Source organism: Onychomys torridus, chromosome 3, assembly GCF_903995425.1.
Source record: "Onychomys torridus chromosome 3, mOncTor1.1, whole genome shotgun sequence".
Classification (NCBI taxonomy): Eukaryota; Metazoa; Chordata; class Mammalia; order Rodentia; family Cricetidae; genus Onychomys; species Onychomys torridus.
Genome location: NC_050445.1, coordinates 22,336,245 through 22,361,766, shown reverse-complemented (window position 1 = coordinate 22,361,766; position 25,522 = coordinate 22,336,245). Strand labels below are relative to the sequence as shown.

The window sequence follows — 25,522 nt, the reverse complement described above, 5'->3', positions numbered from 1 at the left end:
CCCCAGCTCGGTGTGAGGGAAGGAATAACCAAGTGAACATCTATACAGACAGCAGACATGTTTTTGTCACCCTGCATGCTCAGGTCATGACTTACAAGGAAAGAGGACTTTTGACAGCTGAGGGAAATATCATTAGAAAATAAAGAAAAGATGCTAGCTCTGCAAAGGCCAGCTGGCTCTCCAAAAAGGTGGTTGTCGTACACTGCAAGTGTACTACAAGACGACTAACCCTTTGAGGCCGAAGGAAACTGGATGGTGGGTCAGGCAGCCAGTAGGCTGTGGAGCTGCTTTACTATCTTACCTCTAACATTTCCTGACCCCAAACTTCCTCCATCACCAACTTGTGTCCTGGCAGGAAGAGAAATGGCTCACTCCCAAGGTGTGTGATGGAGCAGGGGCAGGACAGTGGGTCTCGCTGAAGTCTAGGATGATTCTCCTGGAGACCCTTGGACGTCTTCTGGTGAATCATTCAGGGGTTGTTAAGGAGACTTTACAAAAAGCCAGAGACGATTTAGATGCAAGACAGAAGCCTGAGTCAAATAACTCCCAGTGCTATGCAGGGTTGACTGGTTGACTGGAACCCCTGCTTACTGGCCTCCTCCTCCTCCTCACAAGGCATGTATTGTAGTGTGACCTTGTGAATCAACAGTGTCTTAAAAATTTGTTAAACAAAAGGACTCAACATTTACCCCTTAATAAGAAGCAAAGATCTGAAAGTTGCTAAAGAAGTGGGAAATGAAATGGCCTAGGAGAGGCCAGGTTACCCAACCCCATTTCTCCTCTCCCCTTTGGAGCCACAACCTGCTTGTAAACAAATGGTTTCTCCCCTCTGAGAAATGGCAGTTATAAGATATTTTATAGATCAAAGGATTCCTCCTTCCTTGCTGAAAATTACTTGAAACAAACAAACAAACAAACAAACAAATAAAATCAAACCCTTAAGCTTGTACTTAGTATGACTTGAATTTAGTCTTTTTATCTTTAAAAATCCTACCTTGTCCTGCTTATTGGGGGTGGGGTGAGAGTTCCCTGTGGCAGGAACTGCTTGAATGAAGGACTATTTTTATACCTAACTGGACTAATGAGTATGGTGGTCCGGAACGTTCTTGCATGATTTATAACATTATAATGCTAAATATAGCATCATAATGCCCTGTGTTACTCCACAGGGCTTCACTGTGTCACAGTTATCACAATTCTCCACTGTGAAATAATAGTGCTCTACTGTGACATCACAATAATTCACTTTGACACTACAGTGAGATCACAATGAAGCATTGCGTCATCCTGATGCTTCATTGTGAAATAAGTTTCTCCTTGTGACATCATAATGCCCCATTGAGATATCACGAGTCTCCATTCTACCACCACAAAGCTGAATTGTGACAACATAGTGCTCAATTGTGCCTTCAAAATGCACCATTCTGACCAGACAGTGTTCATTTTGGCATCAAGATGCTCTTATGTGAGGTCACAATTTACCATTGTGACATTGTAATACCCTACTAGAACACCATAATTCTTCATTATGGTATGATTCTCGTAATTTCCATTTTCACATTATAGTGCTCCACTGTGACTTTACAATCCTCCATTGTGACATAATTTAGATACCACAATTCTTCATTATGACAGGATAATAGTGGCATTGTGGTGATCACTGTTTGATCGCTTTTTAATCACAATTTTTGACAACACAATGCCCACTGTGACAACATAATGTCTTATAGAGACATAACAATGTCCCATTGTCATATCATAGTTTTTCCTTGTAACTTTCCACTTCCCAATTTGACAACACAATGCCCTGTTATGACACTGTGGTGATATTTTGTGTATGCTCTAACAAATAAAGCTTGCTTGAAGACCAGAAGGCAAAGCCAGCCACTAGTTAGCCATAGAGGCCAGGCAGTGGTGGCACACACCTTTACTCCCAGCACTTGGGAGGTGGAGACAGGAAGTGATATGACTGGGTGGAGAAAGGACTATAAAGTGGAAGACAGGAGCTCAGTCTTTTCAGCTTAGGAGTTGGTGAGGTGAGAGGTGATTGTGGCTTGTTCCTTTGTCTCTCTGATCATTCAGCATTTACCCTGCTATCTGGCTCTGGGTTTTTATTAAGACCAATTAGGATTTGTGCTGCATGACACAATTGTCTATATATTGTGACACCCTATTGTTTCATTTGGCATCAGACTGCTCAGCTTTGTGTTTACAGCTCTCCACTGTAACAACATAAAGTCCATTATGATGTCACAATGCCTGTTTTGAGATCAGAATTTAACATACTGTCTTGTTGTGACATCATGGTGCCCATTATTAAATCATAATTCTCCATTTTAACATCAAAATATCCTATTATGATGTGACAATGATATACTTTGACATCACAATTTTCCATTATGACAACATAATATTTTATTGTCACATTAAAAAGTCTCTCACCAGGAGGTGGTGGCACATGCCTTTAATCCCAGCACTCAGGAGGCAGAGCCAGGTGGATCTCTGTGGGTTTGAGGCCAGCCTGGTCTACAGATCTGAGATCCAGGACAGGCACCAAAACTACATAGAGAAACCCTGTCTCAGAAAACAAAAAACAAACAAATAAACAAAAAAGTCTCTCTGTGACAATTCAATTCCCTATAGAACATTACAATTTTCTATTGTGACAACAGAAGATTCCACTATGATAACACAATACCCTGCCGGGCGGTGGTGCCACACACCTTTAATCCCAGCACTCGGGAGGCAGAGCCAGGCAGATCTTTGTGAGTTCGAGGCCAGCCTGGTCTACAAAGTGAGTTCCAGGAAAGGCACCAAAACTACACAGAGAAACCCTGTCTCAAAAAACCAAAAAAAAAAAAAAACCAAAAAAAAAAGTTCAAATACAATACCCCATTACAGCATCTTATATCTCCATTTCTAAAAAATGGAGACCTTTTTAAGACAAGGTCTTGGTAGTCGGACTTTTTTTTGGGTGGCCTGCTCCAAAATAACAGGATGGAGACATTACTAATTAGAAAGCTTGGCCTTACCCTAATTGTCATCAGAGAACCTTTATCCAGTAACTGATGGAAGCAGATGCAGAGGTCCATAGCCAAGTACCAAGTGGAGCTCTGGGGAGTCCTGCTGAAGAAAGGGAGATGGGATTGTATGAGCCGGGGTGGGGTGGGTGGGGTGGGTGGGGTGGGGTGGGGGGTGTCAAGGTCATGATGGGGAACCCACAGAGACAGCTGACCTGAGCTTGTGAGAGCTCATGGACTCTAGACCAACACATAGGGAGCCTATATGGGACCAACCTAGGTCCTCTGCATGTGTCTGACAGATATGTAGCTTGATCTGTTTGTAAGGCTCCTAGCAGTGAGATCAGGACCTGTCCCTGGTGCTTAGCTGGCATTTGGGAATCTGTTCCCCATGATAGATTACCTCTTGCCTCAACTTGATGTGCTATGCTTTGTTAAAGTCTGTGGGAGACCTGCCCCTTTCTGAATGGAGATGGAGGAGGAGTGGATGGGGAGTGGGGTAGATGGGAGGTGGAGGAGGGGATGGGAGGAGAAGCGGGAGGGGAAACTGTGGTCAGAAAATAAATGAAAAAAAGTTAAATAAATAAATAAAAAAAAAGAATATAAGGAAAAAGAAAGCTTGGCCTTAGCTTAGGATTTTCCCACTAGCTGTTACAACTTAAATTGACCCATGTTTTTATTAGTCTACATTGTACCACATGGCTTTTACCTCTCTCCCATTCTGTGTGTCCCACTCATTCGGAATCTCCATGGCTTCTCTTCTTCCTCTCTCTGCCAGGAAGTTCCACCTAGCTCTCTTGCCTCGCTGTTGGCCATTCAGCTTTTTATTACACCAATCACAGAAACACATTTTCACACAGTGTACAAATATTCTGCATCAGGTTTCTTTACATAGCCTTGCCTGTCTTGGAACTTGCTATGTAGAACAACCTGGTCTTGGACTCATACAAATCTGCTTGCCTCCACCTCCTGAGTGCTGAAATTAAAGACTCATATGCCTAGCCATAAGTGACACCTTTGACATCACAATTATCCATTTTGACTACACCATGCTCCATTGTTACAACACAATATCTCCTTGTAACATCACAGGGAGCCATTATGACATCACAACTTTCCATTTTGACCACACAATGCCCCATGATGCCACTGTAATTCTCTATTGTATCATCATAATGCCCCATTGTAACATCATGCTTCACTGAGACATCACAATGCTCCAGAGTAACATGACAATTCTTTATTATGAAGTCATAGTTCACTATTGTTATAACATAAAAATTTTTAGGCAGCCTGGCTATTAGTTTCTTCTCATAAAATAGACAACCAACTTTATTCTTCATTTGTATTAACAGCCTCCAGGAGGTGTGCAGTCCTGAAGCCAGGGACCATATTACCTGACACACACCAACAGCTTAAAAGGAAAGAAGAAGGCACATATTCTCAAGTTCAGGATGATGTTCCTGTATGCTAACATGTGCAAATACCTGATAAGTAGACATTTTTGCAATATATGCAACCAAGTTTCTCTTCTCTTAACCTGATTTGATTATTTTTGATACTATTCAAATATGTTCTGATCCTTGGTTTGCTGTAGAATAATCCTCTTTTATACTATAAAGATTTGTCACTTGAATTGGTTTAATAAAACTCTAATTGACCAGTAGCCAGGCAGGAAGTATAGGTGGGGCAACCAAACTAAGAATGATGGGAAGGAGAAAGGCAGAGTTAGGAGTTACCAGCCAGATGCAGAGGGAGCAGGAGATGAACATGCCATGCTAATAAAGGTACCACCACATGGTAGAGCATAAATAAGGAATATGGGTTAACTTAAAATATAAGAGGTAGTTAGTAATAAGCCTGACCTATTGACCTAGCAGCCTGAGCTATTGGCCTAGCATTTATAAGTAATATTAAGCCTCCAAGTCAATTATTTGAGAAGTTACTGCCAGGTCTTTGGAAACAGGCAGACAGGGGAGAAATGTCCAATTACAGTGGCCCTGTTTGGGGATGCTTTGGAGGTGTGAACACACTGAAGAAATTATGTCACTGGAGGCTGGTGTTAAAAGCTCAAAGACTTGGTGCCATTTTGAGTTTGTTCTCTCTGCTTCCTGTTTATGAGTTGTGACATGTGAGTTCTCAGCTGCTGCTCAGCTAATACAACTGATGCTTGCAGTCATGCTTCTTGGCCATGATGGACTCTTATCCCCTGGAACTGTATACCAAATAAACTCTTCCTTTTATAAGTTGCCTTGGTTATGATGTCTTATGAGAACAACAGCTAACTAAGATACACTGGATGAAGAACAGCACCATGTCTTGAGATTTTTGGTTAGTAAATGAGAAGTGAGAAAAAAAGCATTTGAAGGAAGGTAAGGGACTCATTGCTCTGCTGCTGGCTTCTGGTTTGGTGCCTGGACTTTAGGATGAACTATCCAGTGGTTCTAAGACTGATTCATCAAAGCTGAATAAAGAGGTAGAGCTTTTCCATACCTAAGAGATGAGTCTAGCATTTCAAACGCTTCTCATTTTGATGCCATATAGATGTTCATTCCCCATATGAGGGTAATTTTAAATATGGATTGATGCTATTAGTGATGAGTACAATAAAACCTGCATCTGAGTATTTGCTCGTGCTAGCTCTCCTTAGAGTTCTGTAATCAAGAAGGCCATGACTCCCTGGAACATCAGGAGTATTCACTGGGGAGACTGGACTGAAACTGGCATCTAAACATCAAACATAAAAGTATAGTCTTGCCTGCAATGCATAGGCATTAGTCTACTATCCGATGGAGACTTTTACTCTATCTCCCTGTGACACTCTTTAGGGCCTCTGGATTCTGCCATGCCATCCCCCAGATATTTACATCTTAAGAGAAATCACTTGGCCTCTAGTTTACATTCATGGTTTTGAACAATTGTCCTTCTTCTTTCAGAGACTTCTCATGAAAAAACAAAATATGTTACTGTGCTTTGGTGGTGTTTCAGTAATTTCTGAGAAACTGAGTCATTGAGCCGTTTTTCAACCAGAGAGAGGAAAGTTTATGACGTTGGCTGGCCACACCTAGATCACTCTGTAATTGTGTAGGCCTCCTGCTTTGGGTTCAACAGCTTTTTATGGGAAGTGAGCAAACAGGAAGTGGAAATACAAAAGCAGTTGTGGTTAGGCAAGGTTAAAATTCCTTAACTCCACCCCCTTAGTGCCTTGAGTTCCTGGAGATATTGCAAGTCGGGCAGGGCAGTTCAACAGAACTGTTTCAGCACTGGGGAATTTCTTTGTTTCAACACATGGCAGTTTGGGGATTTCCCATCACATTCCCTCCATTAGGAATATATGCAAAGCCATTTTTGTATAACCTGGAAATTCTGTTGAAGACAAGTCACGTCATTTTAAACCACAAATTTATTTTGACAAAATGATTCTAAACATGTTTTGACTTAAAGAATATCTAAAATTATTGTTGTAAAAGGTGACAAGTATTTACAAACAGTGTGAACATAACATGTATTGACTGTGAACAAAACCAAGAAAAATTGTGCAAAATAATTATTTCAAAGTCAAACATGGTGAGCCTGATAAGCCATGAGCTGACACACCCAAAGAGTTAACTGAAATTAGACAGGGCCGAGGGACTGCAGGTCATCTCAAGCCTTTGCACTGACTTCCAGCAACAACAGGACTTTGAGGTTGGCTTCTGTGTGACTGACTCTGGCTGTTGTTGAGTGTCCAACGTCATTGCTGAGTCATCTGCAGTGGTCATCACTGGCTGGACCTTCTGGAATTTCCAACAGTGCCATTCCCCTGGCCTGCAATAGCTGAAGGACCTCATAGTGGATGTGGGTTGAATCTCTCCCAAAATCTCCTCCTAGGAGAGGGTTCCTCAGCAGATGCTGGCACCTTTTCCTGCCCTCCTTTTCTGCTTGGTGAGATGGCTGTTTATATGGATTACTGTAATCCTTATAATAGCATGATATTGTAAGAAATGTGAATAAATCAAGCATATTCAAGAAGAAAATCTCATGTGGGCATCCTAATTGCCAACTCCCCACAGCTCACAAGCTGTGCTCTCCCTGCCTTCTCTTCTTGGTCATAACCCCTTATGATCCTTCTGAAGAAATTCTCCAATACTGGTGGAGGATCTGGAGTCTAACTGCTTCTATCCTGTTTTGATGAAGAGAGTTAGAAGATTTATAAGACTTGGACCAAACAGTAGAGTCAGGAGAATCATAACCAAAGGCCTCACTACGGGGAGTTAGCCATGGACTCAAGGAGGGCCAGGTCTCACCCCAGTAAGATCATTTGGGTTTTGTCTCAGGCCTTGATTTGTTCTAACAATTATCATTTTCTCTTACTATCCATGACTGATTTGCATAGAAACAACATTCTTTTCCTCAGAAGCCACATTTGCCACCCTTTCCAGCCTTGATTAGGGCTAGCCTTCTACCATGGCGGTCAGGGAGTCTATTGGTCTACCTCTGATTCAAGGAGACTGTCTAGGTAGCAAGTCAGGAGTACCATCCTATACCCACCCCCCAATCACTTGCATGCTCAACAGGCATATACTCTACTAGTACAAGTGAAGTACGCGCCATTCAGGACCTTGGTTCTAGTTGCCAGCAGGTTATCTGCTTCGAGACAAAGTCCATTGTTTGGCCACCAATATATATTTTAACCATAGGCTCTTGTGAGCCAGGCCCAGGTGTGCCAGGCCACTTTCATTCCGAGTCTGTCTCTCAGGGGACAGCACCCCCCAATGGGGACTTTTGTTTCAGTGGGGTTACTGGAGGGGCCTCACTTCTTTCCTCTTCCTAGGGTACTTTTCTTCCAGTGTCCTTTTCTCTTACAGAGGTACATCCCCCCTCACCCCGGGCTCACAGATCCTCTCTCCTTTTGGTTTCTGGCTTCCATGAATTTACCCAGGCCCACAATGTAAGAGCCATCCCTTCTGCCTTTTTCTCTAAGTAGTTTCCTTTGTCTTTGCAGCCTCATAGCTAACAACCACTTTGATGATGAGACTATGGGCTGACTCACCCCATATCCCTCTAGCTTTTGGAATTATTGGCAAACTGTGCTGTTAGACAAAGCAGTGTTGACCATTGACTCATCAGCCTCTGGCTTGAAAGGGGTGTACCTCGTGTAAGCATCACAGAGAGGTACACAGAATTGGTTCCCAGACTTCTGGGACTCTTCAGGGCACTAGGAGAGGTCTCCAGTTTTGGCCAGGTTTGTGACTCAGGAGCTTCATTCTGAACTGCCTTGAGAACAAGTTGGCTTATTCTGAGAAGGGCCTGGAGGATCCTGGGTGTGTTGAGATCCCAGTTGAATGCTCCTCAGGAAGGATGGTGCCAGAAAATCACTTCCGGTTATTAGAGTGCTTGTGCAGGGTTGCTTGAGTGATCAGCCAGGCATCTGAAGGCAAACGGGCTGAGGTTAAAAATGCAGTCAGGAGCTGTTAGCAGTCATCCCCAATAGGCTGGTGGACATGCATAATGGTGGTCAGAAAGGTACCTGTGGCTGTTCCGGGGCACCTCTGATTACAGGAGGTGAGAAGCCATTCACGTTAAGCGATCTCAGCTGTACCACAGGCCCACTCAGACTCTGTAGCTTTAGATCCGTGGAGCCATCATCTTCATCCTCACATTCATACTCATTCATCCAGCATTTGAACAGGTGATCCCTAATTATTCACTTTGCATTCTGTTCTAGCCAGAAATCCAGAGCCTGAGTTATCTTGGCCAAGATGGAAGGATGGCTCCCTGAGTGCTGGCCTTACCCAACTGAGGGGCATGGGGCGGGACAGGGGTGCGTTGGTGCAGTTTCTCTGGAGCTTCTGGAATGCTGCTGAAATTTTTGGGAAACTGAGTCACAAAACCATTTGTAAGTTGGGGAGAGGGAAGTTTATTAAAGTAGTGGGCTTCACCTAGATCTCTCTGTAATGTCATTGGTATTTGGCCGTCTTTTAGAAGAGCAGACCCTCCCCCCTCCAAAAAAAAAAAAAAAAAAAAAAGAAGAAGAAGAACTACAAAAGCAGGTACATGGGAGTAAATGATGTGGCTGGGCTGGGTTACCTACCCCCTTTTCTGTTTCTCTATCCCCTCACAGCCAGATACCATGAGTAGAGAGGGGTAGTTCAAAAGAACTGTGCCAACACATGGCAGTTTGGGGATTTTCTACTAATGGTTAGTATTTTTTAAGTAATTTGACAATGTGTATTGTCAGAGAAGTGCTCTGATTCAGGTTTCCTCACACACAATGTTTATCAGGTTTATAAAGAGAGATTTCATTTCCCACTCTCAGCTCTGCAGCCAGGCTTCTCATAGGCAATGGGGTGGTTTTCCTTTCTCTACAATGACCTAGACAATGACCAGTGGGAAGCTGAGGGGCACTGAAAACTGGCAAGTTCAAAAACAGAGTTTGCAGGAGGGAAGAGCACACTCAGAATTTTCAGGAGTTCTCTACAAGATTTTTGTTTTGCCCCCCCCCCCCCCCCCCCCACCTTTCAGCCCTTCTCTGCCAAGAATTCTTAAAGGCTCTGCACTGTGAAAGTGGATTACATTTCTTCAGGAGTAGAGTGACATCTCCTTTTCTTCCAATTTGGCTTTATCAGCGATCTAAGCTGGTAAATCCTCACTTTGCCGTTCCATCTGGTGGAGATGCAGTACTGTGTTCAGGATAAGAACTAGAGTTAGACTCAACTTTCAGGGCCCCAGAATGTCTATGGAATGGACAATTTAAGATGTAGGAAGGCATCAGGATTGCGAGGATTTGATGCACACTTGGAGAACAGAACAGAGAATGCCATGGAATTTGCATTCAGAATGCCTGCTAAGGAGGTAAGAATGCCAAGATCTTAGGATTCTGCCAGAAAACCATGATGCGTGAAGATGTTCCAAACCTTAAAGATAATATACAATTTTATTAAGTTAATACATACCATTAAATAAATATACTTTCAGTTTTTCTCTTTTTTCTTGACACTTTTTTGGGTGTTTTAAAATGATGCATATACTACAAAAACCCAAAATGGTCAGGTGTTTTGGCATATTCCTCCATTTCTGTATTTGCCTGCAATCCTGGCACTAAGAGGCTGAGAGAGGAGAACAGAGAATTTAAGGCTAGCCAGGGGTACCTAGTGACATCTTGCTCCAAAAGAAAAAAATTATGAAAAGAGTGGGTATATATTGTCCTCAGATATGTCTCGAGTACTCCTTTTATTTTAATACTGAAAATACACATTTTGTAAAAAAAAATAAAATCATGGCTTGCTACTTTCTGATAGTTTAAAAGCTTTCTTAATTGTATTAGAAATGACCTCACATGATTGTTGCCAGGGCTTAAAAAAAAAGAAAAGAAAAAAAAGGAAAAACAAAGAAAGAAAGAAAAGAAGAGAGGAAAATGCAAGTCCAAGGCAATGCTATGTAATTCCCCACAGACATCACCACTGTTGTGATACTACAGGGCCAGGAAAGTTCTATTTCTTCCCTTGTTCCAATGGCTTTGTTTCAGTCAACCACACTGACAATCCAAGATTTTATTTTTTCATGGTTAAATTATTCTGATAACTATTTTAGAACAGGAATAACCCACTCATCAGTAACCATAAGAAAAATAATATAAAATATGACTGAAAAAAATGATAGTTTAGTTAAGAAAGATTTTAACAGTCCAAGTGTGATGATCTCTGCTGTGGGGTGTTCTGTATGCTGTGAATGTGTTGCTCTGATTGGCTGATAAAAAAACAAAAACAAAAACAAAAAACTGGGGTTGGGGATTTAGCTCAGTGGTAGAGAGCTTGCCTATCAAGCGCAAGGCCCTGGGTTCAGTCCTCTGCTCCGGAAGTGGGAGGGAAAGGAAAAAATAACTGAATGGCCAGTAGCCAGGCAGGAAGTATAGGCAGGATAAGCAGAGAGGAGAATTCTGGGAATAGGAAGGCTGAGTCAGGATGCTGCCAGCTGCCACGAGGAGAAGCAAAATGTAAAGATACCGGTCAGCCACGAGCCATGTGACAAAATGTAGATTTATAAAAATGGGTTAATTTAAGATGTAAGATCTTGCTAGCAAGAAGCCTGTGCCAACAGGCCATACAGTTTGTAATTAACATCAACCTCTGTGTGTTCATTTGGGTCTGAGCAGCTGCAAGACTGCAAGGACAAGGGAGCTGGGTAGGCACAGGAAAACTTTGAGCTACTGATCTCATTTTCTTTTTGTGCTGAGAAATGTTCTGGGCTTAGAGCAGATGTGCAGTGAATATTTCTATACGATTCAGAAGTGTGGCTGCAGTTTAGAATCTCCTTCCAAACAGAGCCTACATAGTGGTGAGGAAATGGAAAAGGTTTATTGGAATGTGGGTAATAATTGGGGGAAAGGATTTCTAATCATTTTCCTTCAGAACAAAAATTGGAGTATTTCCCATGAAATCTCCAAGAATCTTTCAGTAAAAAGCAGAAGAAAATTTGACATTTTTCTCTTCAGCTGGGCCAGATATTGTTGTGTGAAGACACACAACATGTAGGTTAGAATAAACACTTGGTAAATATTTCTTAAACGCATGAATGAATATTGCACAAGATCTTTGTTTTTATGGATTTTTAAAGTCTCACACTAAGCATTCATACCCTGAAGCTTCAGGTTACAAACCTGAGCTCCCTGAGTCTCTCAGTAGATCTCTCTGCTGCTTAACCATGAGTGGATATGGAGCTTCCTTCCAGCCAGGACAGAACCACCATTGGTAATCTTTCTTAGCACTCTGGGAGACAAAATACTAGTGGTCACAGAGAGCTTTCCACAGGAGACCCTTGAAGAACATGTTTCTTTCCTACTTCTGTATTTCAAAAGCTGAAAAATATTGAGGTAAGCAGAAAAGCTGCTCCATCCATGTGTCTGTCACTCATGGTCATGATTTCGGTGGTCCCGCTTCTCTTCCAGCCTCTGGAAGGAAACCCACCCTTTGCACTCCTTTTTGAAGAAGTGTACACTGCAGATGCACAAACTAACCAGCTGTTAATGTTTCCTGTGAATTAGAAATAATTTTCATGGCCTCTCTCTAAATGTGATGGCTATTTTTGGTTGTCAGTTTGACTGAATTTGAAATAAACTAAAACCCCCAAATGAGGACACCTGTGAGGGACATTGCCTTTGGATTCCTCTCCCTCATCTGTGCCTATAATTTCAAAGTTTGGGTTTTTCATGGTGTTCCACATTTCCTGTGTTTTTTTTTCACATTCTTTACTTAGTTTGTCTAGATCGTCTATTTTATCTTTGGGACTTGATATTCTGTCTTCTGAATGATTCATTCTGCTTGAAAGCTTTCCTTTGAGTTTTTTAGTTGGGCTAATGGATTTTTCAATTTCTTCTTCATTTCAGCTTGAGCCCTCTTCAATGACTCTGTATCCTGGTTGAATTCTGTTCTCAATTATTGTATTGTCTTCATCACTTCCATCAGCCGTAAGTTTGTGTTTCCATGGGCATCACTCAGGCATTTATTCCCTGTGTACTCTTTATCCTTCATTTCATTGAGATGTTTCTTGGTATCTCCTTGAAATCATTGAGGAGGTTTATAATTTTTTTTTTAAATTCTGTGTCCTGGGTTCATTTAAGAGGTTGGCAAACATTTCTACAGGACTGGTGGATTTTGGAAAGAAGATATTGGCTTAATCTTTCATATTATTTGTATTCCTGAGATGAGAGTGGAGCATGTGGACTTCCTTTGTTGGTTTTGAGTTTGTTATGGAAGGAGCAGGTTGGGGGAGAAGAGAAAATGTGGTGGTGAGGTGTCTAGGAATTGGAAACGGCTTTGGAAAAATGAGGTCCAATGGACAGAGGAGACTCAGCTGGTATACAGGATGTGCATCCTATTCTAAGATGTGAGTATGAGCTTAGATAGTCATCTTAGTTACTTTTCTATTGCTTTGAAGATATATTATGACTAAGTTAACTCATAAAAGGGAGCATTTAATTAGGGGCTTTCCTATATCTTCAGAGGGTTTGTCCATTATCATCACGGTAGGGAGCATTGTTGGCCAACAGGCTGGCATGACACTGGAACAGTAGCTGAGAACTCATATCTGATTCACAAGTGGCAGGCATAGAGAAGGAGACACTGAGCTTGGTATGGACTTTTCAGACCTCAGAGGCTATTGACATACCTCCACCAACAAGACCATACCTACCACACCTGGGCCACACCTTCTAATCCTTCTGAACTATTAACTGGAGGCCAGGCATTCAAACACACGAGCCTGTGAGGCCATTCTCATTCAGACCACCACACCCCCTCCCTAGCCCCATAGGCTCGTAGCCATATCATAATGTAAAGTGCATTGAGTCCAGCTTCAAAAGTCCCACTGTCTTTCATAGTCTCAATACTGTTTCAAAGTCCAAAGTCCATGTCTTTTCTGAGACTCAAGTCAATCTCTTAATTATAAAAAATATCTTTTATAATTTAGGGAAAGGGAAAAGCAAAAAAGCCAATCACATACATACAACGTAACAATGGCACAGAATATATGTTACCATCCCAAAAGGGGGGAAAGGGAGCACAGTGAGGAAATATTGGACCAAAGCAAAACCAAAACCCAACAGTGCAAAGTTCAAATCCTTCATCTCCATGTCTAATGTTAAAGCATTTAGTAAACTGCTCTTCCCTTTCAGCTTTGTTAATGGTAACATGTAGATGAATTTCTAAATGGTCTTATCAAATAAAAAAACACGTAGCCAAATATAGGGGTGAAAGCCTTAGAGAGATCAGGAAAATATGGAAAGCCACCAGCCAACCCTACCTCACCAACTCTGCAGCTTCCAAATGCGAGCTACTTCCTGTCTTACCCATGCCTTTATTGCCTTGCTGTTCTGCCCTCTCATTGGCTATCTTAGTCCAGCTACCTCACTTCCTTGTCTGGAGGTCTGTAGAGACCTCCAGGTCTCCATGGTCGGTACTGGGATTAAAGGTGTGTGTCACCATGTTTGGCTCTGTTATCTAGTATGGCCTTGAAAACACACACACACACACACACACACACACACACACACACACACACACACACACACATCCTGCCTGATAAGTGATTGGATTAAGGGCGTGTGTTGCCTGACTTCTTGTTTACTTAAAATGGCTGACTCCCTCCCCACTCCCCCCCCCCCCCCTCCTGCCCCATCTCCAGTCAAGCTTTATTAAATCATAAATAAAATATCGCCACAGTAAAATACTTTTCTCTCTTGGGCTGGTTCCACATCCTGTATGCAGCTTTCATTGGCAGGTATCCGATGGACCTGGCATCTCCACATCTTAGGGTCTCCACATAATCCAGGCTTCATGTCCATAGATTCACACAATGGCCTCTCTGGGTCACCATGTAGGGACTCCCTTATCACATGCCTGGCCTCATTGGCTTTCCTTAAGAGTAGAGAAAGATTCCACAACTCCTTCCCTGTATTGTTATTGACTTTAAATCCAGAATCAGATGGCCAAAGCTGCCATTTTTTTTCTTTTGGGGCTAGAACCTGCTCCCTCTACCATGACTTTGTAAACAGCTTTCTGTTATTGTTTGGGCCTAGGAAATCCCTCAGGCCTTTCCCATTCACTGATTATAGGATTAGCTGAGTGAGGTCTTGCCATTCCCTCTATTCCATTTACCATCAGGCTTTTCATTAAGACTTGGCTCCAACATTACATTTCCTGGTTCTCCTTTTCTCCTCAAATTGTACATTATATTCATCTTTGTCCTATTTGCTCCTTTTCAATGTAGACCTTTATAAAAGTCATCACTTATGACCATCTGACACAGTCAATACTAGGATGTCTTGAAATCTCTTTTGCCAAAGACATTAATCCAAAACTCTTCAGTTTAGCCTCAGGCAGATTCTTAGGACAAAGGCAGAAACCAGCCACATTCTTTGCCAAACTACCACAAGAATGATCTGTAGGCCATTTGCTAATATTTGTCTACTCTGAAACTGCTTAAGCCAGGGCATCCATTGTCCAAATTTCTCTCAGCACTATTGTCTTCTATGGTCCTAATAGAATGGTCCATTAAGCTCTATTAAAGCATTCAACTGCTTCTCTAGATCAAACTCTCAAAGTTTTCCACATTTTTCCAAGAATTGGTCTGAGCAGAAAGGCTGGATATGACATGGTAGAGAGCTGTGGTTTGGTGGGAAGAAGGTAAAGTAAGCTCTGGGCCAAGCCTAGAGCTCCTTTGCAGCAGAGGCAAAGAAGGTGAGACTAGGCTGGTGCACTGGCTATGGGACCACCCAGGATGAATTTGATAGTTACAGAAAAGGTGTGGATAAGGAGGTTGGGGTATTCACCAAGATTTATATCCTGTTGAAAGATCTGGAAACTCTGGGTATGGAGTGGAGTAATAGGGGTGGCACAAAGGATTCTCTGGGTAGATTCAGGTAGGTAGGTTATGGAGGAAGACTAGAGATTAGCTGTGTTGTAGGTGGAAGTCTCATATTTTTCAATTTAGTGGAATATACATTTTTTTTTTTTTTTTTTTGGTTTTTCGAGACAAGGTTTCTCTGTAGCTTTGGAGCCTGTCCTGGACTAGCTTTGTAGACCAGGCTGGCCTCGAACTCACAGAGATCCACCTGGCTCTGCCTTCCGAGTACTGGGACCACAGGTGCCATCACCGTCCAGCCTGGAATGTACATTTTAAAGGATTTTAAAGGAATATCTTTATGGTTTTCTTTTTTTTAATAATTTTTTTTTTTACTTTATTATTATGTGTTTTAAATTTTATACATCAGCCATGGGTTCTCCTGTTCTCCCCCCTTCTGCCCCCACGCCAACCTTCTCCCCAGCCCCCCCCCCTCCATTCCCATCTCCTCCAGGATCAAGGCACCCCTGGGGATTCATTTAAACCTGGTGGATTCAGTATAGGCAGATCCTGTCACCTCCTTCCAGACTGAGCAAAGTGTCCCTGTGTAAGCCCAAGGTTCCAAACAGCCAGCTCATGCACTAAGGACAGATCCTGGTCTGGGTGCCTCCCAAGCAGATCAAGCTATTCAATGGTCTCACTTATCCAGAGGGCCTGATCCAGCTGGGGCTCCACAGCCTTTGGTTCATAATTCATGTGCTTCCATTCGATTGGCTATTTGTCTCTGTGCTTTTTGCAATCTTGGATTCAACAATTCACGCTCTTGCAGACCCTCCTCTTTCTTGACAGTTGGACACCTGGAGCTCCATCTGGGGCCTGGCTGAGGATCTCTGCATCCACTTCTATCAGTTATTGGATGAGAGTTCCAAGATAACTGTTAGGGTGTTTGGCCATCTGATCACCAGACTAGGCCAGGTCAGGCTTTCTCTCGACCATTGCCAGCAGACTACAGAGTATATATCATTGTGGATTTCTGGGGACCTGTCGAGCATTCTGCCTATTCCTGGTTTCATGTGGTCTTCATTTATCATGGTCTGTTATTCCTCATTCTCCCTTTCTGTTCTTGATCCAGCTGGGATCTCCTGCTCCCCTAAGCTTTCTTTCCCTTAAATCTTGCCCTTCATTACTACCTCTGTCATCCAGGTTGTTCATGTAGATCTCATCCATTTCTCTGTCATTGGGTGATCCTTGGGTTTTTCCTAGGGTCCCGTTTTCTAGGTAGCCTCCCTGAAGTTGTGTAGCAGTCTAGTCATCTTTGTTTTACATCTAGTATCCTCCTATGAGTGAGTACATACCATGTTTGTCCTTCTGAGTCTGGGTTAAGTCACTCAGGATGATTTTTTCTAGATACATCCATTTGCCTGCAAACCTCATGATGTCATTGTTTTTCTCTGCTGAGTAGTAATCCATTGTGTATATGTACCATATTTTCCTTATTCATTCTTCAGTTGAAGGGCATCTAGGTTGTTTCCAGGTTCTGGCTATTACAAACAATGCTGATACAAACATAGCTGAGCAAATGCCCTTGTGGTATGATTGAGCATCCCTTGGGTATATGCCCAAGAGTGCTATTGCTGGGTCTTGGGGAAGATGGATTCCCAATTTTCTAAGGAAGCATCATATTGATTTCCAAAGTGGCTGTACAAGCTTGCATTCCCACCAGCAGTGGAGGAGAGTTCCCCTTGCTCCACATCTTCTCCAGCATAAGCTGTCTTCTGTGTTTTTGATCTTAGCCATTCTGACAGGTGTAAGGTGGTATCTCACAGTCATTTTGATTTGCATTTCCCGGGTAATTAGGGATGTTGAGCAATTCCTTAAATGTCTTTCAGCCATTTGAACTTCCTCTGTGGAGAATTCTCTGTTTAGTTCTATAGCCCATTTCTTAATTGGACTGTTGGGCATTTTGATGTCTAATTTCTTGAGTTCTTTATATATTCTGGATATCAGCCATCTGTCAGATGTGGGGTTGGTGAAGACCTTTTCCCATTCTGTAGGCTGTCGCTTTGTCTTGTTGACCGTGTCCTTTGCTCTACAAAAGCTTCTCAGTTTCCACAGGTCCCATTGATTGATTGTTTCTCTCAGTGTCTGTGCTACTGGTGTTATATTTAGAAAGTGCTCTCCAGTGCCAATGTGTTCAAGAGTACTTCCTACTTTCTCTTCTATCAGGTTCAGAGTAGCTGGATTTATGTTGAGGTCTTTGATCCAATTGGATTTAAGTTTTGTGCACGGTGACAGATATGGATCTATTTGCAGCCTTCTATACATTGACATCCAGTTATGCCAGCACCATTTGTTGAAGATGCTTTCTCTTTTCCATTGTACATTTTTGGCTTCTTTGTCAAAAATTTTATGTTCATAGGTGTGCAGGTTAATGTCAGGGTCTTCAATTCGATTCCATTGGTCCACATGTCAGTTTTTATGCCAGTACCAAGCTGTTTTTATTACAGTAGCTCTATAGTAGAGCTTGAGGTCGGGGATTGTGATGCCTCCAGAGGTTGTTTTATTGTATAGGATTCTTTTGGCTATCCTGGGTTTTTTGTTTTTCCATATGAAGTTGAGTATTATTCTTTCCAGATCTATGAAGAATTGTGTTGGTAATTTGATGGGGATTTTGTTGAATCTGTAGATTGCTTTTGGTAAGATCGCCATTTTTACTATGTTAATGCTGCCTATCTATGAGCATGGGAGATCTTTCCATTTTCTGACATCTTCTTTAATTTCTTTTTTCAGGACTTAAAGTTCTTGTCATATAGGTCCTTCACATGCTTAGTTAGAGTAACCCCAAGGTATTTTATAACATTTGTGGCTATTGTAAAGGGTGATGTATCTCTGATTTCATTCTCAGCCTGTTTGTCCACAGTAGAAGGGCTACTGATTTTTTTGAGTTGATCTTGAATCCTGCAATGTTGCTGAAGGTTTTTATTAGCTGTATCAGTTCCTTGGTTGAATTTTTGGGGTCACTCATGTATACTAACATGTCATCTGCAAATAGGGAGAGCTTGACTTCTTCCTTTCCAATTTGTATCCCCTTAATCTCTTTATGTTGTCTTATAGCTCTGGCTAGAACTTCAAGTACTGTATTGAATAAGTATGGGGAGAGGGGACAGCCTTGCCTTGTTCCTGATTTTAGTGGTATTGCTTTGAGTTTCTCTCCATTTAATTTGATGTTGGCTGTTGGCTTGCTGTAGATTGCCTTTATTATGTTTAGGTATGTTCCCTGTATTCCTGACTGCTCCAAGACCTTTATCATGAAGGGGTGTTGGATTTTGTCAAATGCCTTTTCTGCATCTAGTGAGATGATCATGTGGTTTTTTTCTTTGAGTTTATTTATATGGTGTATTACATTGACGGACTTTCGTATGTTGAACCACCCTTGCATCCCTGGGATGAAGCCTACTTGATCATGGTGGATAATTGTTTTGATGTGTTCTTAGAGTCTGTTTGCCAGAATTTTATTGAGTATTTTTGCATCAATGTTCATGAGAGAGATCGGTCTGTAGTTCTCTTTCTTTGTTGCATCTTTGTTTGGTTTAGGAATCAGGGTAATTGTAGCCTCATAGAAGGAGTTTGGTAATATGCCTTCTGCTTCTGTTGTGTGGAACAATTTAAAGAGTATTGGTATTAAGTCTTCTTTGAAGATCTGTTAGAATTCTGCAGTGAAACTATCAGGTCCAGGGCTTTTTTTGGTTGGGAGACTTTTTATGACTGATTTTATTTCCTTAGGGGTTATTGGACTATTTAAATGGTTTATCTGGTCTTGGTTTAACTTAGGTATGTGGTACCTATCCAGAAAATTATCCATTTCTTTTGTATTTTCCAGTTTTGTGGAGTAGAGATTTTTGAAGTATGACCTGATGATTCTCTGGATTTCCTCATTGTCTGTTGTTATGTCCCCCTTTACATTTGTGGATTTGTTAATTTGGATGCTCTCCCTCTGTCTTTTGGTTAGTTTGGCTAAGGGCTTGTCTATCTTGTTGATCTTCCTAAAGAACCAACTCTTTGTTTCATTAATCCCTTGTATTTTTCTCTTTATTTCTATTTTATTGATTTCAGCTCTCAATTTGATAATTTCCTGGCACCTGTTCCTCCTGGGAGACTTTGCTTCTTCTTGTTCAAGGGCTTTCAGGTGTGCTGTCAAGTCAGTAGCATGAGATTTCTCCAGCTTCTTTATGTGGGCATTCAGTGCTATGAATTTCCCTCTTAGCACTGCTTTCATAGTATCCCATAAGTTTGGGTATGTGGTGTATTCATTTTCATTGATCTCTAGGAAGTCTTTAATTTCTTTCTTTTTTTCTTCCTCAAACCATTGGTGATTCAGTTAGCATTATTCAGTTTCCATGAGATTGTAGTATTTCGGTAGTTTTTTTCTGTTGTTGAAATCTAACTTTAAACCATGGTGGTCTGATAGAACACAGGAGGTTATTCCAATTGTTTTGTATCTGTTGTGATTTGCTTTGTGGCCAAGTATGTGGTCGATTTTAGAGAAGGTTCCATGGGGTGCTGAGAAGAAGGTATATTGTTTTTGTTTGGGTGGAATGTTCTGTAGATATCGATTAAGTCCATTTGAGCCATAACATCAGTTAAGTCCATTATGTCTCTGTTAAGTTTCAATTTGGCCGATCTGTCCAGAGGTGCAAGTGGGGTGTTGAAGGCTCCCACTATTAATGTGTGGGGTTTTATATGTGATTTAAGCTTTAGTAATGTTTCTTTTACATATGTGGGTGCCCTTGTGTTTGGGGCATAAATGTTCAGAATTGAAACTTCATCTTGGTGGATCTTTCCTGCAATGAGTATGTAATGTCCTTCATCATCTCTTTTGATTGGTTTTAGTTTGAAGTCTATTTTGCCAGATATTAGGATGGCTACACCAGCTTGCTTCTTAAGACAATTGGATTGGAAAGTCTTTTCCCAGCCTTTTATTCTTAGGAGGTGTCTGTCTTTGAATTTGAGGTGTGTTTCTTGTATGCAGCAGAAAGATGGATCCTGTTTTCATATTCATTCTATTAGTCTGTGTCTTTTTATAGGTGAATTAAGTCCATTGATATTAAGGCATAATAATGACCAGTGATTGTTCATTCCTGTTGTTATTTTTATTTTTTGGTGGTAGTGTGTGTGTACTTCTCCTCTTTGGGGTTTACTGCTGTGGTGTTACCTATTGCCTTTGTTTTCATGGGTATATCTGCCTTCCTTAGGTTGCAATTTTCCTTCTAGTGCTTTTTGTAGGGCTGGGTTTATGGATAATTATTGTTTAAATCTGGTTTCGTCTTGGAAAATCTTGTTCACTCCATCTATGATGATTGAAAGTTTTGCTGGGTATATTAGTCTAGGTTGGCATCCATGGTCTCTTAGTGTCTGCATTATATCTGTCCAGGTCCTTCTGGCTTTCAAAGTCTCCATTGAGAAGTCGGGTGTTATTCTGATGGGTTTGCCTTTATAAGTCACTTGGCCTTTTTCCTTTGCTGCCCTTAATATTCTTTCTTTATTCTGTACGTTTAGTTTAATTATTATGTGGCGAGGGGACTTTTCTGGGGGGTCTAGTCTGTTTGTTGTTCTATAGGCTTCTTGTATCTTCATAGGCATTTCCTTGTTAAGTTGGGAAAGTTTTCTTCTATGATCTTGTTAAATATATTTTCTGTGCCTTTGAGTTGTTATTCTTGTCCTTCCTCTATCCCTATTATTTGTAGGTTTGGTCTTTTCATGGTGTCCCAAATTTCTTGGACATTTTGGATCATGACTTTGTTGGTTTTAGTGTTTTCTTTGACTGATGAATCTATTTCTTCAACCGTATCTTCAACACCAGAGATCCTCTCTTCCATCTCTTGCATTCTGTTGGTTATACTTGCTTCTGAAGTTCCTGTTTGTTTACTCAGATTTTCCATTTCCAACATTCCTTCTTCTAGTGGCTTCTTCATTTTTTATATTTCTCTCTTTAGGTCTTGGATTGTCTCCCTTGCTTTTTCATGATTTTCATTCAAGGATTTATTGTTTTCTTCTGCTTTAATTGTCCTTTCCTCTAGTTTTTTTATAGCTTTCTTCCCATTTTTTGTTTGTCTGTTCCTCTACTTTATTTTTGATTTCTTCTATATAAGTCTCTAGCCTCTTCATGATGTTATTTATAAAGTTGTTTTCTTCTTCTTCCATTCCTTGATGTTCAGGTCTAGCTGTTGGAGAAGGGCTAGGTTCTGGTGATGCTCTATTGCTCTTCATTTTGTTGTATGTACTTCTGCCTTGACGTCTGCCCATCTCCTCTTGTGTTCGTTCTTGGTCTTATCAGTGTACTTGGTCCAGAGAGAGTTGACAGATTTAGGGAGCCTCTCTCTTGTCCAGATGGAAGCTCTGGGCCAGATGGGAGTGCTGGTCCAGATGACAGTGCTGGCCAGATAGGAGCTAGGGGCTGGACTCTGAGTCTCAGGAAGTCCCTGGGGTCTCCTTATTTTGTCCAGATGGGAGCTCCTCTTGTCCAGATGGGAGTTCCTCTGGTCTCTTTGGTCCAGATGGGAGTTCCAGGGCAGGATGGAAACTTGGGGCTGGTCTCTGAGTCTCAGGAAGTGGCTGGGGTCTCTGGCAGATGGGTGTGGGGGCAGGATGTGGAGACTGCAGGGTCTGCCTGCAGTCTTGGAAAAGGGGAGCCTTCCTGCAGGGCCTGCTGATTGGCAAGAAACTCGGGCCCAGTTGGTCAGGTCCTCCCGGGGCGGCCTGTGTCCAGCGGTGGGACCCAGGCACAGTTGCCTCTCTGACTATCTCTTTATGATTTTCTAAATTTCATCAGTGTCTGTTGTAATGACTCTCTTTTCTGCTCTAATTTTCTTAATTTGGGTCTTATCTTTGTTTCAGTTTGGCTAAGGGCTTTTTAGTCTTGAGTATCTATATTTGCTCTCTTGATCTGTCATTCAGTGGTAGCTGTATCTTCTGTGTTGGTGCTTTTACCAGTGTGAGTGAGAGCATCCAGATGAAGGTCACCAAATCCTGCTCACTCTTCCCCTTGAACTACATTACCAGGGCACTGATTTTAACAGTGATAACCTCCAAGATGTCTTTCTTATAGGAGTTATGCTGATCACAAGTGCATATGTGGTGATTATCTTGTTCAGATATCAGAGGCAATGCAAATATCTTCACAGCCTCAGTCACCCGAGAACATCCCCTGAGAAGAGGGCCACCCAGACCATCTTGCTGCTGGTGGTTTTCTTTGTGGTTATGTACTGGGTGGACTTCATCATCTCATCCACTGCAGTCCTGTTATGGATGTACAACCCAGTCATCCTGACTGTTCAGAAGTTTGTGATGAATGCCCATCCCACAATTACTCTTTTGGTATAAGTCAGGTTCTGATAATAGAATAATTAATATACTGAAAAACTTTGGTTTCAGAATATTTTCTTAGATAATATTGTCAAATCTAATTATATATAATAATTTATATGGTAAAAATAATCTTATTATGTATGTAGTATTTTGCCATCCATAATATACCAATTGACATATATTATTTCATATCTTGGTTCTTGTGAATAGTGCTGAAGTGAACACTGGAATGCAATTGTTTCTGTGGACTATCAACTTAATGTCCTGTATATACATTCACAAAAGTGGAATCATAGTTGTACTTTATAAATCTACTTTGAATCCTTGTGAGGAACCACAATAGTCTTTCACACAGTGTCTGCACCAATCTACCCTTTCACCAAAAATGAATAAGTATTCATTTTTCTCCACGTCCTAACTCTTGTTATCTGTTGAGATTTTGATAAAAGTCATTCTAACATATGTGAGGTGATATCCATATTTTTTGTCTTTCCTTGACAATGAATAATAATACTGTGCATGTTTGGCCATTTGTATTATTGGAAAAACCCCTGTTCAGATGCTAGTTTCAAATTGAGTTATTTATGTATTTGTTGAATTATGTAAGTTCTTTGTGTATTGCATTGGCTCATTTATTAAATGGGTTGTTTGACTTCTTGTTTAGTTTTTTCAGTTCTTGGCATATTTGAGCTATCAATCCTCTGTCAGATGCACAGCTGCCCAAGCTTTGTCTCCCATTCTGTGGGCTGTCTTTTCAGTTTATTAACTGTGTCCTTTGCTATGCAGAAGCTGTTCCATTTCACAAGGTTTCCGTTTGTCAACTGTTGGCATTATCCCCTGAGCAACTGGAGCCTGATTTGGAAAGCCCTCCCTATGTCTATATGTTAAAGTGTTTCCCCTACTTTTTCCTTTAACAGTTTCAGAGATTCAGGTCTTACATTCAGGTCTTCAAGACTCTTGGAATTAATTTTTGTGAGGGTGCAAGATAGGGCTATAGATTAATTATCTTCCATGTGGACATAACATTTTCCTGCACTGAAAGCTGAAGCGTCTGGCTTTTCTCCAGTGTGTGATGTTCGCATCTCTGTCAGAGATCCGTGGCTGTAGATAACGACCTTATACCTGGATCTTCTGTTCTGTTTCACTGATCTATGTGTCAGGTTTTGTGTAAGTACCATGCTTTCTTTTTTATTATGCCTCTGTAAAATAGTTTGAAATAAAATATTGTGATACCTTCTGTTATATTCAGTGGGTATAAAATAACTATGTAAGTTTCATTATCCTTCCAACAAAATTGAAATAAAACTAACTTCATTGTGAAATAAGCCATATGCTAGTAATACCAATTAGAAAAATCTCTAGGGGAAAGGTTATTCCACCATGTAATTATTTAATATCACAGATTCAAGTATCTATAAAATGATTATTATGGTATGCAGAAATATGTGGTATCAGCTTTCCCAGACATTTCTATATTATATCTTAATTCTTAGTCATATAGTCTGTTTTAATAATACAGAACCCAGATTTCAAGTAATTTGAATATTAAAGTGCAGTAATAATTTGTTCTGCTTCTCATTCATTTAATACAATAGTAATGTTACTTCCCTTATGAAACACTCTAAGATACATCCCCAAACATGTAGATATCATCACTTGTTTAATCCCAGAAGTGTCAATCTATATAATTATTAGACATTTATGATACTATCTTTAATTAAAATCATTATATGGTATCTTTTGTGGTCATTTGCAAATTCTGGAAAAGTAGGCCATAAAAGACACTAATTGAATTATGCTGAATCATCCTTATGCTGTGCACCACAGAAATAACCCACCCTCCATCCAAACACAACCTCACCAATGTCTAATTTGTGTCAAGAACAGTGCTAGGCACTAGAAAAAGAAGAACGTACAAGAATCATGTTTTCAATATGATCTAAGTGCAGTTTCCAGCCACTCTACTGGCTACAGCCCAGGAATCAGTAGACAATTGCACATCTGGCCATTTCTCCTTCCAAACAAAACATACAACCATGTGCACTGACTGAAGTTGTACCTACTATGAAGATTTCCCTTCACGTATGTCTTCCATGGCTGTTCCAGAAGGGGCTGTAATGCTGCAGCCGTCCACTTCTGGGTGCTGTCTGCACAGCGTGCAGAACCATCACTAACCAGGCACTGGTCTCTACTCATCTCATCATAGGCCACACCCCATAACGCCATCGGCGGCGGGTGCTTGAGGACAGAAGATGGTGCAATAGGAGTAGAATAATAGGCATTCTTCATTACTTGCTGTGCCCTCAGAACCTGCTGAGGCCTTATCACATATGTACCTCTTCCATTTGATGATGGATGGCTCCAGTGCACATCCAACCTTTGCAAAGCAGTCTGTACCACAGCATGGACTTCTTATTTTAGCACCATACAAAACTAGCACTTTTCCACGTTACTTTGCATATGGCCTGGAGTAACACATTCTAGTAAGGGATATGCTGTTTCCAGAATCTGTATAGGCCTACTAAGCATTCTGTTTCTTTCTTGGAACTGGGAGGGACCAGGTACAGCAACTTACCTTCCACTATAGAAGGAATATTTCTACATGCCCCACACCACTGGACTCCTAGAAATTTCACTGAGGTAGAATGTCCTTGGATTTTGGTTGGTGCTGTGGGATAAGGCTTTTGTACACTGATTTAATAAAACACGGATTGGCCAGTAGCCAGGCAGGAAAGTATAGGCAGGGCAAGCAGACTAAAGGAATGCTGGAAAGAGGAAGAGCAGAATCAGGATTCACCAGTCAGACATAGAGGAAGCAA

At 41.2% G+C, this 25,522-nt stretch overlaps 1 pseudogene; it reads left to right on the top strand.

The window, feature by feature from the left end:
* The first annotated feature begins 427 nt into the window (after positions 1-427).
* Positions 428-22,782, top strand: LOC118579537 (annotated as a pseudogene).
* The last annotated feature ends 2,740 nt before the right edge of the window (positions 22,783-25,522 follow it).